The 19,225-nt window shown below is 40.9% G+C and overlaps 1 protein-coding gene across 4 annotated transcripts in view; it reads right to left on the bottom strand.

Annotated features, from left to right (window-relative positions):
* The window catches only part of erbin (erbb2 interacting protein), a 226,031-nt gene that overhangs the window by 166,914 nt on the left and 39,892 nt on the right, over positions 1-19,225 (bottom strand). For 2 of the 4 annotated variants that reach the window (XM_072257788.1, XM_072257789.1), the window contains one exon: positions 6,993-7,200. The exons of the other annotated variants lie outside the window; for them this stretch is intronic. The gene's annotated coding sequence lies outside the window, so the exon portion shown is untranslated. The remainder of the gene's footprint in view (positions 1-6,992; positions 7,201-19,225) is intronic. 4 annotated transcript variants of the gene reach the window in all.

Here is a 19,225-nt window from a genome sequence, read left to right as displayed (position 1 = left end):
TTAATTTCCCTCCATACCACCCCCCTCCAAGGACTTTGTCAAGCAGCAGGTGGTCAGAAGAACTCACTGATGACAGCTGTATTTTTGGGGCTTTCAGCCTTTGCCAGGGACTCAGCACGGTATTCAAAGCCATACAGAATAATCATTCTTCTAAAGCAATCTAACTGTTGCAGTGGATTGATAACTACTCAACACTTACAGTCTGCATACTAACTCATAAAATTACAATACTTATTTAATAAACAGACTAATTGACCAGCCATCAAACATCAACCACTGCAATGGAATGCCAACTTTGCAGCCCAGTTCCATAAGCCTGTTCTCATAAACCAGCCACATTGTGTACAACTGATAAGACTGCTGTGAAAGGCAAGACCTAACCAGGAGAAATGACTGAAGGATCTTTTCAAAGGCTCCTTGGGGGAAACAAAAATGCAACTTTTCCCCACTATGTGAATCTCAAACTGGTTAAAGTAGTGGACAATTCACGGTAAGATCAAGAACTGATGACCCACAACACAAAGAGATTCATGGTGATACTAATGGTCAATAGAGCAAACCATTTCACAAACTCTTATCCACCTCTTCTGTGGAAGAGACTGTAGTTCCCATATGAGTGTTGTCAACCACCTCAGAGGCATAGAAGTGATAGATGCAAGATGCCAAGGCTCTGCCTATGACAATAACAAACAACCTTTTATTCAAAGAATAATTAAGCCTTGACTGGTAAAAACATTTCATCTAAATTTGCTCTAGGGATCTAAGCTCTGACTTGTGACCCATTTTAAACACCAGAAAATCATGGTGTGAATAGCACTCTCACATCTTTAAAAAAAGTATTAGACAAGAGCAAGCTGGTGATAATAGAGAACAGAATTGGAACTTATTGATGGTGCACAAAGCAACAAGCAGCACTTGTGCTTCTTCAGCTATCCAAAAAAACCTTCAAATCCTTACAAAACAAAAATTTGGCACAGAGTAATGGTGATCAACATGCTTGGTCTTTGGAGAGAAAGTTAGCACTCTAAGTCAATGACACACCACTAAAGTTCTTATTCTCTCCTCAAATTTTGATAGACCCATGCACTTCCAGCATTTTCTTTGCATTAACCTCAGCCCCTTGACTAAAACTGATGTCACCAGTCCACAAAGCACTCCAGTTAATCCCCATTAATTTACTGAACACCAAGCAAATTGAAGCCGTCAGTTCAAACATTTTCCTGATTAGAGGGGTCTACTGATTGCGCCACTCCGCAACGAAACACCACAAACAGCACAAAAAGCTTTCAGAGAAAAGAAAATTACCATACAAGTTGATCAGAAGTTATTTGGTCTTTGAGATCTGTGATACAGACTTCATACCTTGGTCTCCTTTCCAATACATGCGTACACAAAAATCTTTTTCAAAGTGAAAATGAAAAAAAAATAGTTCATACAAGCCTCTTTCCCCCACCCAAAAAAAATGCAGAATATAACATGCTCTCCAGCATAAATACAAGAGATTCTGCAGATGTTGGAAAACCAGTGCAACACAGACAAAATGCTGGAGAAACTCAGCAGCATCTATGGAAATGAACAATCAGTTGATGTTTCGGGACTGAAATGGAAGGGGGAAGATGCCGGGGGGGGGAAGGGGGGGAAGGGGGGGAAGGGGGGGAAGGGGGGGAAGGGGGGGAAGGGGGGGAAGGGGGGGAAGGGGGGGAAGGGGGGGAAGGGGGGGAAGGGGGGGAAGGGGGGGAAGGGGGGGAAGGGGGGGAAGGGGGGGAAGGGGGGGAAGGGGGGGAAGGGGGGGAAGGGGGGGAAGGGGGGGGGAAGAGACCTGCTAATGCCAGAAGGTGAAAGGTGAAGCCAGCTGGGTGCGAAAGGCTCTTAAGCACACAAGCCTCGTGCAGAGCAACTTTGCCAAGAATGCTAATACAAGCATTATACTAAAGGTGGGACACAATGACACAACAGACACCTTTGCAGAGTTTGCATATTCTTCCCATGACCACATGGATTTCCACCAAATACTCCCATTTCTTTTCACATCCAAAGGCATGCTACTTTGACTGTAAAGTACTCCTTAATGTAGATACGTGGCCAAGCAATCAACAGGAACATGGTGGGCACATGAAACAATAGAGATACGAGAGAGAAGGAATGCGACTGGTGGAATACCTCAGATTATCTGCAGCTTAATGTGAAAAGGACTAAGGAGCTGGTGGTGGACCTGAGGAGGGCTAAGGCACCAGTGACCTGTTTCCATCCAAGGGGTCAGTGTGGACATAGTGGAGGATTACAAATACCTGGGGATACGAATTGACAATAAACTGGACTGGTCAAAGAACACTGAGGCTGTTTACAAGAAGGGTCAGAGCCGTCTCTATTTCCTGAGGAGACTGAGGTCCTTTAACATCTGCCGGACAATGCTCAGGATGTACTACGAGTCTGTGGTGGCCAGTGTGATCATGTTTGCTGTTGTGTGCTGGGGCAGCAGGCTGAGGGTAGCAGACACCAACAGAATCAACAAACTCATTCGTAAGGCCAATGATGTTGTGGGGATGGAACTGGACTCTCTCACAGTGGTGTCTGAAAAGAGGATGCTGTCCAAGTTGCATGCCATCTTGGACAATGTCTCCCATCCACTACATAATGTACTGGTTGGGCACAGGAGTACATTCAGCCACAGACTCATTCCACCAAGATGCAACACTGAGCATCATAGGAAGTCATTCCTGCCTGTGGCCATCAAACTTTACAACTCCTCCCTTGGAGGGTCAGACACCCTGAGCCAATAGGCTGGTCCTGGACTTATATCCTGGCATAATTTACATATTATTAATTTTTTATGGTTTTATATTGCTATATTTATACTCTATTCTTGGTTGGTGCAACTGTAGTGAAACCCAATTTCCCTCAGGATCAATAAAGTATGACTATGACTAAAGAGCTAGTGTGTACGAACCAAAGTTCAAAGTTTCAAGTAAATTTATTATCAACGTACATATGTCACCATATATGAGATGTACCCAACCTGGGATCCATGGACCCCTCAGTTAGCAGTAGGGGTCTATGGCATAAAAAAGGTTGCGAGCCCCTGCTATATACAAACCGGAGATTCATTTTCTTGCGAGCATACTCAATAAATTCAATAAACATTATAGATTGCATCAGTGTGAAGACAAACTGTGCAAATAAAAAAGGAAATAATAATAAATAAGCATGCAAACATGAGGAAATCTGCAGATGCTGGAATTTCAAGCAACACACATAAAAGTTGCTGGTGAACGCAGCAGGCCAGGCAGCATCTCTAGGAAGAGGTACAGTCGACATTTCGGGCCCAGACCCTTCGTCAGGACTAACTGAAAGAAGAGCTAGTAAGAGATTTGAAAGTGGGAGGTGGAGGTGGGGGGGGGGATCCAAAATGATAGGAGAAGATGGGGAGGGGGCGGGAATGGAGCTAAGAGCTGGACAGTTGATTGGAAAAAGGGATATTAAAGAATCATGGGACAGGAGGCCCAGGGAGAAGGAAAAGGGGGAGGGGGGTAAGCCCAGAGGATGGGCAAGGGGTATAGTGAGAGAGACAGAGAGACAGAGAGACAGAGAGACAGAGAGACAGAGAGAGAATATAAATAAATAAACAGATGGGGTACAAGGGGGAGGTGGGGCATTAGTGGAAGTTTAAGTCGTCAATGTTCATGCCAACAGGTTGGAGGCTACCCAGATGGAATATAAGGTGTTGTTCCTCCAACCTGAGTGTGGCTTCATCTTTACAGTAGAGGAGGTCGTGGATAGACATATCAGAATGGGAATCTCCCTCCTGGCACTTAGCCTTGTAAGCTGAACAAGTGCTACACATGCCCTTACACTTCCTCCCTTACCACCATTCAGGGCCCCAGACAGTCCTTCCAGGTGAGGCGACACTTCACCTGTGAGTCGGCTGGGATGATGTACTGTGTCCGGTGCTCCCGATGCGGCCTTCCATATATTGGCGAGACCCGATGCAAGCTGGGAGATCATTTCGCTGAACACCTACTCTCTGCCTGCCACAGAAAGCAGGATCTCCCAGTGGCCACACATTTTAATTGCGCATCCCATTCCCAGTCTGATATGTCTATCCACGGCCTCCTCTACTGTAAAGACGAAGCTACACTCAGGTTGGAGGAACAACACCTTATATTCCATCTGGGTAGCCTCCAACCTGATAGCATGAACATTGACTTCTCAAACTCCTGCTAATGCCCCACCTCCCCCTCATACCCCATCCGTTATTTATTTATCTACACACATTCTTTTTCTCTCTCTGTCCCCCTCACTATACCCCTTGCCCATCCACTGGGCTTACCCCCTCCCCCTTTTCCTTCTCCCTGGACCTCCTGTCCCATGATCCTCTCATATCCCTTTTGCCAATCACCTGTCCAGCTCTTGGCTCCATCCCTCCCCGTCCTGTCTTCGCCTATCATTTCAGATCTCCCCCTCCCCCTTTCAAATCTCTTACTAGCTCTTCCTTCAGTTAGTCCTGACGAAGGGTCTCAGCCCAAAACGTCAACTGTACCTCTTCCTAGAGATGCTGTCTGGCCTGCTGCGTTCACCAGCAACTTTTGTGTGATAATAAATAAGCAATAAGTATTGAAAACATGAGATGAAGAGTCCTCCAAAGTGAGTCTATACTTCAGTGATATGGCATGTGAAGTTGAGTGAAGTTTTCCCCTCTGGTTCAATGGCCTGATGGTTGAGGGATAATAACTGTTCCTGAACCTGGAGTGAGTCCTGTGGCTCCTGTACCTTCTTCCTGAGGGCAGCAGTGAGAAGAGAGCATGATCTGAGTGGTGGTTGGGTCCCTGATGATGGATGTTACTTTCCTGCAACGCAGCTATGCTCAATGGCTTTTCCTGTGACAAACTGGGCCATGTCCACTACTTTTTGTAGTATTTTCCATTCGAGGACATTGGTTTTTCCATACCAGGCTGTGATGCAGCCAGCCAATATACTCACCACTACACATCTATACAAGTTGGTCAAAGTTTTAGATGTCATGACAAATCTCTGCAAACTTCTAAGGTAGAGGCGCTGTTGTGCTCTCTTCATAATGGCACTTGCATGCTGGACCCAGGACAGATCCTCAGAAATGATAACACTGAGGAACTTAAAGTTGCTGACCATCTCCATCTCTGATCTCCCAATGAGCACTGGTTCATGGACCTCCAGTTTTATCCTCCTGAAGTCCACATTCAGCTATTTGGTCTTGCTGACATTTAATGAGGGGTTGTTGTTGCGGCATCAGTCAGCCAGATTTTCCACATCAAAATACATTAATCTTAATAAGGACGTGCAAAGAGCAGGAAGGTTGAAAGTTGTACTGAGGGAAAGCAAGGCTTAAATTAAAGGGAAGGCACCGACTTTGTAAGTGAAGCATGGTTTGTAAAAATTGACACAACAATGTTCCATTCAAAGAGTGTATTCTCACAAGACTGACATTTGTCACTTCTCTGATCAACTGATCAGTCCACTGATACCCTCTAGCACTTTAACATGCCACATACATTTTAGTCTAAATCACTAATATGAACAGGCAACCAAATAAACAGCCTGTTGAAACCACACTAAAAATTGATTTCCAAATGCAAAAGTCAACACTCACCCAGCTTGCCAGTTTAGTACTCCCTTGTATCCCAAGTCGAACCTTGTCACAACCTTAATAAATTTAAACCTAATAACCTACTACCTCCAACATATTCAAACAAGTCAAATACACGTCTTTCCCCAAACAAATCCTTGATTAATATACGCTTTTTAAAACTATGACACAGGAGGAGAATTAGGCCATTCAGCCCCGTCATGTCTTCTCCACCATTCAACCATGGCAGACTTATTATTCCTCTCAACACTACATAACCTCTGATGCCCTTACTCATCAAGAACCTATTAAGTTCTGCTTTGGATATTCACAATGACTTGGCCTCCGCAGTCATCTGGCCAAAGAAATTCTTCTCCAATTCTAAAGGGACGTCCTTCTATTCTGAGACTGTGCCTTCTGGTCCTAGACTCCCCTACTATTGGAAACACCACTCCACAACACCCTATCCAGGCCTTTCAATATTCAAAACGTTTCGATGAGATCTACCCCTCCCCCCACTGACTTCCTTCTGAACTCTAGCAAGTACAAACCCAGACCCATCAAACACTCCTCAAGTGCTAACCCTTCTCCAATGCTAGTGCATCCTTTCTTAGATATGGGACTAAGAAATTGAAGATTCTACTGCTCAGAATGTCTTGATTTAATCTTTCTTTTTAAGTAACATTAGATTCCTTCAGATTCTCTAACACCAGTCTTATAATTGGTTCAGCTTGGATGATAGTCAGAGCCACACAATTACCTCCCTTGCCTTTTGACAGCCTGGGACAAAAAAAAACTGATTAGTAATTCCTATACTTTCAACAACAGTAGCCCCTTAATACTTCCTCTCACAATGCCATCTAATATTTCACTTTCCATTGTGCAATTTAAAAAGCTTAAAACAGGAACGTTTTTTCCCAAATTGCATACATTTTCTTGGAAATATTCTGTCACATGGCGGAAACTAATTTTTAAAGAAGTTGAGTATCAAATTATATAGAAACAATAGGATTGGCAATTTATAAAAAAACCAGCAATTATTTGATTGATTGCAAATGGGATTTCCTATATTTAAATTCTTGCTTTGTTCTGTGGTTGACATTATAACTTTATTTGCATATTGTAGCACATAAAAATCTGGAAATGCAGCTTTTTGTACATTACATACATTGTAAAGTAAAATTGAAGGACAGTAAGCTGACAATTACAACTTCAAGTATCCCCCGCTCTGTAATACAAGTTATTTGAAAACTTAACTTAAAAAGCAGAGGTCATCAATCCCACTTGTGAACTCCCAAGAGGAAGCCAACTGACAGGCAAATGATGTTATGCCGATCAAATCAGGATGTTAGAAACATAGCTTAGCAACAAGAAGAAAACAGATGGCACCCACCCTAATACCATGCAATTTTGTTTCCACGTCCAAAGGAGGAAACGCATGCCTTGGAGGCAGGATAGTGTAGGCTTACAATACTGATCCAGAAGAGCAGTGTTCCAAGAGGTTAAATAAGGCTGATTTTTCATTCTTCTCGACTGCAGTGAGTACAAGCAAGCTTGTTGAAAGACATGTCTCAGATCAGCGTGGATGCTGTTTTCTCCACCTGGAAAAACGAGGTAAGGGGTCAGCCACAAAGATGTCTATCAGACAGCTGTGAAGATTTGGAATTTTCAGATCTCCAACATAGGCAATGAATTTTACACCAAGGTGAAAAGAATTTTAGACAAGTTTTAAGGGAAACCGGATAGTTGAGAAAGTGGATTTAAGGTGCAGATATCATCGTGACTACTGTTAAGACTGACCAACAGACATAGAACCCAACCCTGCCTCTATTAGATACTTCAGCTGTTTCAGTTGTTAGTTGATGCCTGTTCCCCAATACAGGTTATGCAAAAACCTCCAAAATCCAATATGTTTTGGAGCACTAACATGACACCACAAATGGAAAATTCCACAAGGCGTTGGGAAGGTTCCCAGGTCTGGGTGGGAAGCTGAAAAGTGAAAAAAAATCTCACAAAACATCTTCTTTTTGCAGAAAACCAGAATTTCATCTCCGCCTCAAATCCCATATTCCAGTGTAACGTGACCAGCATCATTATTGCACTGAAACTAAAATGTTGACTTCCCCTTCCACAGCTTTCATTACATTTTTCTGCAATTAAATTCAATTATTTTATCTACCTGACATTAAACCTACAAAGAAAAATACAATTACAGTGTACAGTAACTTTTTAATGAAAACATGGCATTGCAGGTGGAAACTGAAAGCCTGCCATTGTTTGTTGTTGTACAACAGCTGATTCAAGTATTCTACCGATGCTCCTGTGCTGCTTTTGTTACCCTGCACACATTATACTTTCATTCTATTAGTGATATGTAATAATTTTTACTGTTCAGTACATATGTGTGACGAACAAGTATAAGACAAAGGCTGCTTACCAGCAGCACATAAATTCAGAGTCAGAAATCTATGGCAATGCCAAACACAGCCACTGGTTGTCCACCTGGATGGCTGAGGTAGTGATAGTTTACCTTTTCTGATAGTTCAATGTATACAATATTGCTTCATGCACAAAATATTACATAAAACTACCTTGAGGATCTCAGCTGTACATGTAAAGTAAATGGATTTCAAGGACTTGGGTTCCATCCCCAGCTCTCTCATTATATAGATGTAAATATTCCAAAATCCTGAAAAAATCCAAAATCTGAAAGACTTCCTATTCCAAGCATTTCAGAGCAGGGGGTGCTCAACCTGTAGTCGTTAACATTTACTACCAACAGAAAAGATTCAAAATGAATTTTGCAGAGATGTTTACTTAGTTTGCCACTGGTGAAATTCCTGATGACTGGGAACTAGCTCATGTCGTCACATTGTATAAAATGAGTATCTGGACAAGCCAGGGAACTACAGGCCAGTCAGCCTGACAGTAGTGGGGAAGCACTGGAGGGAATTCTGATGGACAAGATCAACCAGCACTTGGATAGACAGAGTCTGATTAGGAGAAGTCAGAATGGCTTTGCACTTGGGAAGTCATGATTGGCAAAACTTTTTTTTGAAGAGGTAATCAAAAAGGTAGATGACAGTAGGACAGCGGAGGTTGCTTATTTGGCCTTCAAGAAAGTCTCTCGTGGCAGGCTGGTCTGGAAGGTTAGGTTCCTGGAATCCAGGAAGAGCCAGTTAGATGGATTCAAAATTGGCTCAAAGGATGGTTGTAGAAGGCTGTTTCTTAGAATGGTGGCCAGTGACTTGTGGTGTGCTGCAGTGGTCTGCGCTGTGACCCTTGTTATTTATTATTTATGTAAATGAGTTGAATGTGAATCTTCAAGGCTTGATCATTAAGTTTGTAGATGACAGAAAATTAGGTGTTCTTGTAGATTACAGGGGAATCTTGATCAGTTAAGGAATTGGGCCAAGGAAAGACAAATGGATTTCAACGCATTTAAGTGTGAGGTGATGCATTTTTGGAAGGCAAACTAGGATAGGTCTTGTAGTAAAAACTGTAGGGCACTGGGGAATGCAATGGAGTAGGGGACTTAAGAATATAAGCACATAGTTCATAGTTCACAGGTTGACACATTGGTGAACAAGACAGGACCCTGCAGGATTACTGTGCTTGAGTCATAAGGAGAGGTTGGCCAGCTAAGTCTTTATTTCTTGGAAAGTACAACAATGAGGGGCAATTTTGTAGAAATATTAAAAATTATGACAGGCATATATAAAGTGGATGGTTATAGGCTTAGATAAGGTAGTCTCTGCCCCAGAGTAACGAGATCAAAACTCGGGTCACAGATTTAGAATGAGGAATGATTATGAAGACACATAGTCCTCTTTTATTGTCATTTAGTAATGCATGCATTAAGAAATGATACATTATTTCCTCCGGTGTGATATCACAAAACACAGGACAAACCAAGACTGAAAAAAACTGACAAAACCACATAATTATAACATATAGTTACAAACAGTGTAACAATACCATAACTTGATGAAGAAGTCCGTGAGCACAGTAAAGTTCAAAGTTTCTCAAATGTCCCACATCTCATGCAGACGGGAGAAGGAAGAAAAACTCTCCCTGCCATGCCGACCACAATCCGAAAAGTCATCTGAAAACTTCAAGCTCTGATCAGCTCTCCGACACAGAGTACTGAGCGCCATCTCTGTCCGAATGATTCGACCTCCTTCTCGGTTGCCAAAAGCAGGCAAGGCTGAGGATTTTGAGGCCTACCCTCTGAAAGATTCACGACCACACAGTAATGACAGCAGCGAATGGGTGTTTCAGAAATGTCTCCAGATGTTCCTCTGTGCTTTCACGCCCATTCTCCATCAAATCAGAATTGTCCACAGCCCCTATTTAAGATACAATATCATTTTCACCAGAGAGCTGCGCACGCGCAGCGCGCTGCCATCTTCTCCTCCCGCCTACATGGATTTAAGAGACAACGTTTTCCACATGATGTGGCAAGTTTATGGAACAAGATATGGTTGAGGCAATTACAACAGTTTTGTTTAAAGAAAAAAAACAAATGGATGACATGGGTCTCTTACACTCTCTCAATGTCAGCAAGATAAAAGAGATGATTATTGACTTCAGGAGGAGGAAACCAGAGGAAATCAGAGCCTGGTATGGAAACACCAATGCCCTTATACGGAACAACCTATAATAAGTAGTGGATATGGTCCAGTCCATCACAGGTAAAAACCCTCCCCACTACTGAGCTCTCACAAGGAAGCAGCATCCATTATCAGTGACGCCCACCATCCAAGCCATGCTCACTTCTCACTGCTACCATCAGGAAGGAGGCATAGAAGCCTCAGAACCCACACCACCAGGTTCGCGACCAGTTACTAACCCTCAACCATCAGGCTCATGAACTAGAGGGGATAACTTCATTCAACTGAACTGTTCCCACAACCCAAGGACTCACTTCAATGACTCTTCATTTCATGTTCTCAATCATTATTTTTTTCCCTTTCTTTTTGTATTTGCACAGTGTGTTTGCACATTGGTCATTATCTGTATTTTTGGGTGCAGTCTTTCATCGATTCTGCTGTTTTTTTATATTTATTGTGATTGCCTGCAAAGCAACAAATCTCAGGGTGATATAAGGTGACATATGTACAGTAATTGAATAATAAATTTATTTTGAACTTTGAAATGCAGGAAATTGGACCTAGTGGGTGGACACCACAGCTCAGCATAAACTCACTGTATCCATTCTACATTTCTCTATGACTACTGTTCTAAATTAAATGCAAATATGCATCTCATTACATATATTAATATAGTTAAATCTAGATGTATTGGAAGAAACTATGTATTAATGACAAAGCATCCCACATAAATATATTAAATAGAAAAATTATGCATCTTTCCATGAAGAACGTTTGGCAACAAACCCATCACTGCTTTGTCAAATCAGGAACCAGACCATTCCAACATGGCTTGATTTTAGTTATGTATAATAAACCAAAGACAATTTCCAAAGAAGAAAGCACAGTTATGAACTTATGGCACAAGAATGGCCAACATAAACTCCTTCGAGAAAAAAAAATCACATTGAACCAACAAATCAAAACCTTGTATTTGTTGCCATGTTTAAAATGTGCATTAATCTTTAACTACCTCGCTGATACAAGTCAATTAAATTGCTGCAGATACTCAGCAAATCAGTCAGTATCATTGAAGAAAGGAAGAGTTGACATTTCAGGTTGAATTATTTCACAAGGATTTAAAGCTTTAACTTAAAAATGACGTTTTCCTCACTGATCTAATTTAAAAGATTCAAAACATTTAAACCATCTCGCGATTCATTTTCCAAAATTCAGCCTGTTTTGTAAACATTTTTCAAAGTCATGATATATCACTGATTGAAAAAGAAATCAATGTTATGATCATGAATATTCATGAAGTAATAAACATACTCCATTCTTTAATTCTGGCTATCATTAACAGATGGATTCTACCATTGCGTGCTGAATGAGAATTTGTTCATTCAGCAACAAGCTTCCTAAATTGTTCAATCAAAATTTTCTTGTGTGGAATTATGACCGTTGGAGTGAAGATAACATCAGAGTACTAACAAATCAGAGTTCTGTTTCCAAAATTCATGCTAAAGGGTGAATTTAGTGAAATTTTAAGAAGGGCCTTTAGGTTTAAAAGTTATCTTCACTGGTGGCGAGTTTTGGTCTAAAGAGCAATATCTAATCATACATGTTTTAAAGGAGAATTAAGAAAAACGTCTACATGTAGAAAACTGAAATTCTTCACTGAATGGTAAGTGATGTCCCTTCAAACAGTGCTCATTTGAAATCTGAGATTACGTGATAATATATTTGAGGAAAAAGGAATTATGCAGCAGTAGATCACTTATTAGCCACAATCCTATTGAATATTGAAAGTCCTCTAACATCACTTACTCCTGTTCCAAAGTTCCTGCGTTCAGTTACGAGTTTCAGGCTGACTGGATACAAGAATATACTTCAGCCTGGGGTTACAGAGGGTTTATGTTTCTAGAAAACCAGGATTTTCATAACATGCACACTGTATAAAAATTGACAAAATCTGTTCTTAGTTATTTTTCCTCACAAATTCCTTATGAACAAATATTCATTTCATGTCTCAATTTTTTTTGTGATTTGTGAATTATTTTAGAGAATGTCCATTACCCAAACTGCTGCAACATGGGTGCCTTGAAGGTTATTTTAAAAATGATAAATCTATAAATGGCTTTAATCTGCTCCCTGATAAGTTAAAAACTAAACCTTTATAAAATTAGAATTTGTGTTTTTAATCTTGTGCCATTTATTGGAAAAAGCAGGGCAGACAACTCAGCATCATCTGTAAATAGACTATTAAATAAAGAGAAATTCTCTTGATGAGGCTTGATAAAAAGCTCCTGGAATATTGTTAGGTGTCCCTTTAGTACAGTTATCTGGTGAAAAATTAAATCAAACTTAAGATGGGATGCAGCAGGAAATTTCTGGAAACCACATGGCAGTGCTATCTTTTTTTCTAGACTCACCTTGCACATTTTAATTGGCAAGTGGTACAAAGAAACCCAAATCTATCTCTGGTTTATAATGAAAACATAACTTGCGGATTTTCGCACAATACTCTTTAGTCTCTTCCCAAGAGCTACCACAGCCAAGTTCTCCATCAATTGTAAGAGACTGTGGAGCATCCTTCTTAAGTTTGACTGTCATGGAAAATAGTTTCCATCTTAAATTGGCTCCCAGATAGAATTCAAGCTTGGATCTCAACCAATGAGTTCACATTGACCTACTCCCAACGCAGAATGGAATGAAGCAAGGCTGCATCATCATTCCAACACTTGTGAGTGATGCCAATCTCCAGGACAAGTGAACTGTTCAACATGCACTTCGAACCATTAGTCATCGTCTATAGTACATAATGTATTTCAGAGGCCCAGTTGCAAGTCATGGTCAACTTGTCACTCAACTGCATGAGAGAATCATTTTAAATTTAATATCAGTTAATACAAAGCTCCTGTCCAACATGTCAACATTGTACAAAACCAGCCTCAGGCAATAAAGCCACACCGAGACACAGGAAAGCATTGACCACTTTCCATACCCGACAGCTACCTCTCAATGAAGCAGACTGCAGCAATGAATTTCTCCAGCGCTCTCAGAGCACAAGCACAGACTCTGGTTACATGAGGAAGAGATATTGTAAGGCTCAGTCTTAAATTCTTGAGCTGGGGAGAATACAAATGTCCCCAGGCCTACATCCAGCTTGCCAGAATTTTGTATCTTTCGGTGAGTTATCACTCCTCTAAACTTTGAATGCAGTCCAGGCAGATCTAATCTCTCTCCACACAAATCCTATCACACCAAGAATCATTTTCGTGAACCTTCACTGCACTGTGGTCAATACACCCTCTTTTAGTTAACAAGACCAAACCTGCACACGTTACTCCATGTGGCATCAGCAAGGACCTGTAAAAAATTTACAGGATCCTCAGGTCAAAATTTCTTACAATGAAATTCAGAGTACCATCTGCCTTCCTATTTGCTCGCTACACCCGTGCTTTGTTTTCAGCCACTGAAGTACTCCTTGGTCTATACTTAGATATGGAGTACTTTTCGTTTAACACCAAAATAAGAATCTACATTATGCATAGTAAAATCCCATTACCTTGTGTAAACAGTACTTGTTCACTTGGTTAATTCAGGTTGTCATCTCAAATGTCAAAGCAATGAGCAATAAAAGCTATCCATATTGAATACATTGGTTCTTAATGCAAGGACTGTTTTTATACAAGGAGTATGGACTTCACAACACTTAACCAACACAAAACAGATAATCTGGGTCAACACTGTATCTTGCTTATGGGAACTTGTATGAATTGCCTACATCTCCTTCAAATTAACAATTATGCTTTAACAGTATCATCAAGGGACATCAAGGTCACGTAAAAGCTCAACAAAAGATGCACTTTATTCAACACCCAAGCTTCACAATATCCAGTTAATAAAAGGAACATTGGTACAATTGTGCCTCAAAGCATTAAAAGATTTATAGGGCTTCACCATTGGAATTTTTTTGAGACATTTATGTTTCTCTTTGGTAACAATAAGACTAAAAACTAACCAAATTTATGTATACGTTTTTAAAAGACTATGGGAAATATACCTGCGTGAATATTTCACAAACATGACTTTTGCTCCCTCTAAATATTGAGACGTTTGCGCACCTCCCCACATTTTAATCCGTGTAGTCATATCATCCATAAGAATGTCAACTCTCAATAGCATTAGCCCTTTGCAATCTGCTGGATCAGCCCAAACACTTCACCACTGATTTTAATTGCAAGCCAACTTATTAATTAGGCGCAGGCAAAGTTCACCAACACTACGTATAAGATATGGTTGGAAAGCAACATACATAACATGTTAGAGGAACTCAAAAGGTCATCCATCATTTATGGAAAAGAGTAAACAATCAACATTTTGGGTCCAGACCCTTCACAAGGGTCTGATACAGTCCTAATGAATGGTCTTGGCATGAAACGTCAACTGTTCACTCTTTTTCATTGATGCTACATGGCCTGCTGAGTTCCTCCAGCATTTTGTGTGTGCAGCTTTGATTTCCAGCATCTGCAGGTTTTCTCTTATCGGAAAACCTGTTTTTAGGAAGTATATTACAGCACATACACTAGACAAACTAACTTCAACTCCAAAAAGATCTATATCACAAACTGGCCAAACAGCTTGATTGGATGCAAGGAACACAAACTAGTTTCTCACCTTTCTTCTTTAAAAATATTCAAAACATATACAGACATTAATTTTTAAGGATCTGGACATGCTTTTTGATATTCATTACCCATCTGCAATTGCCAAAAGAAAAAGCAATTTGCCACTTTCTTGAACCTCTGCATTCATTCCAATGAAGGTTATTCCACATTGCTTGTGTATGAAGTGCCAACATACAGACCCAATGACAAAGTACAGTGAGATTTCCCCATCAGCTTTAGAAGGGAACCTGTCGGTGGTGGTGGTGTTTCCACCCAACAGGTGTTCTCTATTCTTTTAGTGTGGCATGAACGTAGGTCAGTGCTGACAAAATACTCTTAAAATAAGGTACTGGAGGGACTCCTTAATTTCATTAGGCAAAATTCACCCAGACTAGTGAGAGTGGGGGACAGCAATAAGCTGTTCAAGCAACACACAAAAAAGTTGCTGGTGAACGCAGCAGGCCAGGCAGCATCTCTAGGAAGAGGTACAGTCAACGTTTCAGGCTGAGATCTTCGCCAGGTGTTCTGACCCAAAATGTCGACTGTATCTCTTCCTATACATGCTGCCTGGCCTGCTGCATTCGCCAGCAACTTTTATGTGTGTTGCTTGAAATTCGAGCATCGGCAGATTTTCTCGAATAAGCTGCTCAATGTCACTTTTGTTCTTTGTGACAGGGCAGGTACCAGTTGGTTCTCTGGTCAAGAATTCCTGGTATCCATTAATTTTTCAGTTTTGACTAATGCAATAGCATTTCACCTTGAACTTATAATTTTATTCAGTTTCCTATCATGGTCACAATGGTACCAATATACTGAGCAGCTCAAGACAATTGATTAACAGGAGTGGAAACTGATGTGATAATAGGACAGAAATGCTGGTTTAGCATACACAAGGCTTGTGTGATTAAATTTCAATGCATCCGTGATCACAGCTTTCCATACCTTTAGAAAGGAAAAATCCGCACTACAGATTTGCATGCACAAACAAGTGAGAATACATTTTCTACAGAAGGAATCCACTGTTGCCACACTTCTTGGATAAGCACAGGCTGAAGCCCATTCTTCCTGGAGACCAGAAGTATGTAGTCACTGGCTATCACTAGACTAAACACCCACAGTCTCTTTCCAGTTGAGAGGTTCAGGAGGTTCAGACATCAAATAACATTCATCCAGAAGCAATTACTAGCCAAAACGAACCCAAGGGTTCTTGTCGTTTATACATATAGTACTGTGCAAAAGTCTTAGGCACCTTAGCTATGTATATACGTGGTCAAAACTTTTGCAGTTTTGTAGATCAACAGGTAGCTGGATGGGAGCTACATGCTGAAATCTAATTGAAGGGTTTGTGTAGATAACAAGTAGAATAAGCTCAATTATGTGAGAACATAGTCTGCCCAGTGGAGCCACCCAAGTACAACAAAGATGCTGTTGGTCTGGAAGAGGGCAAACTCACTGGTTTGTTTAACTGCCAGTGAATTTGCAAAAGTTTGCCAAAACAACGTTAAGAGCATTCTTCAAAAGCCTTGAAGTGCTGTCGTACCTAGCCTTGGTGTCAGAAATATACAAGGGCAGGGATTACTGATTCTGGGAGACCATTAGTTCTGAGCTATCTTTGGGGGGGGGGGGGGAAGAGAGGAGGAGAGCTCAGTCTTCAAATATCCATTGTCCCAATCATTCAAAGATCCTGCGATCTCACTGAAGGCTGAATCCTAAGGTAGGCAACCCTGAAAAGAAAAAATCACCCAGAGGAAATAGCATCCACAGATGTGCTCAAAGCTTTTCCAAAAGTATATTTTCCAAAAGAATCAATGTACCATGACTATTCCAAGTGCAGGACAAGCATTTGAGATTGGATTGAGAACCTTAAGAGGCATAGATGAGGCCAGTGCAAGTGACAGGAGTACACAACCTGACAGAAGTACCACTTGCCCCATTAAGCATTAAACTCCCCCAGAACACACAAAACTACAATAAAAGATAGTACACCTCAAGCCCAAGGGACTGCCTAAGAATCATGCAGGAGTTCTGGATTAATGATACAGAGGCATACAACCAATTTCTAAGCAGAGCACGTATGAAATTTATCTTGAAATCAATCTATTCAGTTACTAGATGAGCAAATCAGATGTCTGCAATAATGAGCCTGACAAACTAAAAATCCCAAAACAGTGAGAAAGTAGTTTAAAACTGTTAGCTTCCTTTAAAAACTCCAGATTCAATGAAGTAACATAAGTAAAAATCATCCATAAAGCCAGCCAACTATCATGAAAGCATATCTGGTTCTGCAATGCCCATCAGGGAAGGAAATCTGTCACACTTGCCCTATCAGGCTTATATGAAACTCCAAACTCAATCTGGTTGACAATAACCTTCATCTGCTTTCTATAATAGCTAGGTAACTCAGTTGGCTTGGGCAAAAGACACTGGGTCTTGCAGGTAATAGCTGTGATCAATGAATAAAATAATTTGGCTTACTCATGACTTAAAAAAAAATAAATAAATCAAATTACTTCTCAATCCCATATACAGCCCAATTTTATAATGATAGTTAGATTTAGTCAATGTAAATTCATGTAAAAACAAAGCTTTCCTGATTAAATTAGATAGAATTACACTAAAAGCTCCAGACATGAAGAATGGGAACTTGAACGATGCATTGACAAAGTGGAAATTCCTGCTGAAAAATTGAACCGAGTTATGATTGAACTGAACCTGCCATCAAATTACTGCTTGGACATCACAAATCTCCAGATAATATAGGCTACATATTGAAAGGGTAAAATACTTGACTGCACATTAAATACCACTGAAACAATGCAGGAGATATAACGAGTCATCCATTACACATCATTCAATAACTCACCTTGGTTACTTTACTAGGGCTATCCACATACAAAATCCTTTCTTCATAACGCAGACATTTTTGATAAAAACAAAATATCCAGACAGATTATGCATAATCTAAAATAAACTGATTATGACATCTCTGCAAAAAAAAAAACGATGCTGGTCCTCTAAGAAACATGCAGATCAAACTAAGACAATCCAGCAGGACAACTTGTACAGAAAAACTAAATGGTAATGCAGTGCCAGAGGGCCAGGTTCAAACCTGCCTGCATGTACCATCAGCGCAAACTTCATACACTCTCCATTTGACTATGTGAGCTTCCTTCAGGTGCCCCAACTTCCTCCCCCATCTCAAAAATGTGTGGTTCAGTAGGTTAGCTGACGACCATAATGGCCCCTAGTGCTTCAATATGGTAGCGTGTAGACAAAGTTGATGACAACGTGGAAAATGAAAACTGTCAGTGGGTGGTTGGTGTGGACTCAGTGGGCCAATATGCTATTTGTTTGTGGACTGTCTTTCTCTATAAATGAAAAAAAAATTCAGCTAATTGCACTACCTTTCCACGCACAACTCAATCAGCCAGGGGTAAGCAGCAATATCCAAGTGTTAAACTGTCTCACAAACAAATTAAAAAGACCAAACATGGGACTTGACTTTGGATACAACTTTCAGCCAATCTTTAGAATACACAACAAATATAGTCACACTACCTCAAAGATTTCACAAGCTGTGGTATTAGACCATAAGACAAAGGAGCAGAAGTCGCCCATTCGGCCCATCGAGTCTGCTCCGCCATTTTATCATGAGCTGATCCATTCTCCTCTTTAGTCCCACTCCCCCGACTTCTCACCATAACCTTTGATGCCCTGGCTACTCAGATACCTATCAATCTCTGCCTTAAGTACACCTAATGACTTGGCCTCCACTGACACCCGTGGCAACACATTCCATAGATTCACCACCCTCTGGCTAAAAAAATTTCTTCGCATTTCTGTTGGAGGGCGCCCTTCAATCCTTAAGTCAAGCCCTCTCATACTAGACTCCCCCATCATGGGAAACAACTTTGCCACATCCACTCTGTCCATGCCTTTCAACATTCAAAATGTTTCTATGAGGTCTCCCCTCATTCTTCTAAACTCCAAGGAATACAGTCCAAGAGCGGGCAAACGTTCCTCATATGTTAACCCTCTCATTCCCGGAATCATTCTAGTGAATCTTCTCTGTACCCTCTCCAATGTCAACACATCCTTTCTTAAATAAGGAGACCAAAACTGCCCACAGTACTCCAAGTGAGGTCTCACCAGTGCTTTATAGAGCCTCAATATCACATCCCTGCTCCTATACCCTATTCCTCTAGAAATGAATGCCAACATTGCATTCGCCTTCTTCACCACCGACTCAGCCTGGAGGTTAACCTTAAGGGTATCCTGTATGAGGACTCCCAAGACCCGTTGCATCTCAGAACTTTGAATTCTTTCCCTATTTAAATAATAGTCTGCCCGTTTATTTCTTCTAC

This window comes from Mobula birostris, chromosome 5 (genome assembly GCF_030028105.1).
Source record: "Mobula birostris isolate sMobBir1 chromosome 5, sMobBir1.hap1, whole genome shotgun sequence".
In the NCBI taxonomy this organism is placed as follows: domain Eukaryota; kingdom Metazoa; phylum Chordata; class Chondrichthyes; order Myliobatiformes; family Myliobatidae; genus Mobula; species Mobula birostris.
Note: the sequence above shows the minus strand (reverse complement) of the source record. Positions and strands in the feature narration are given on the sequence as shown.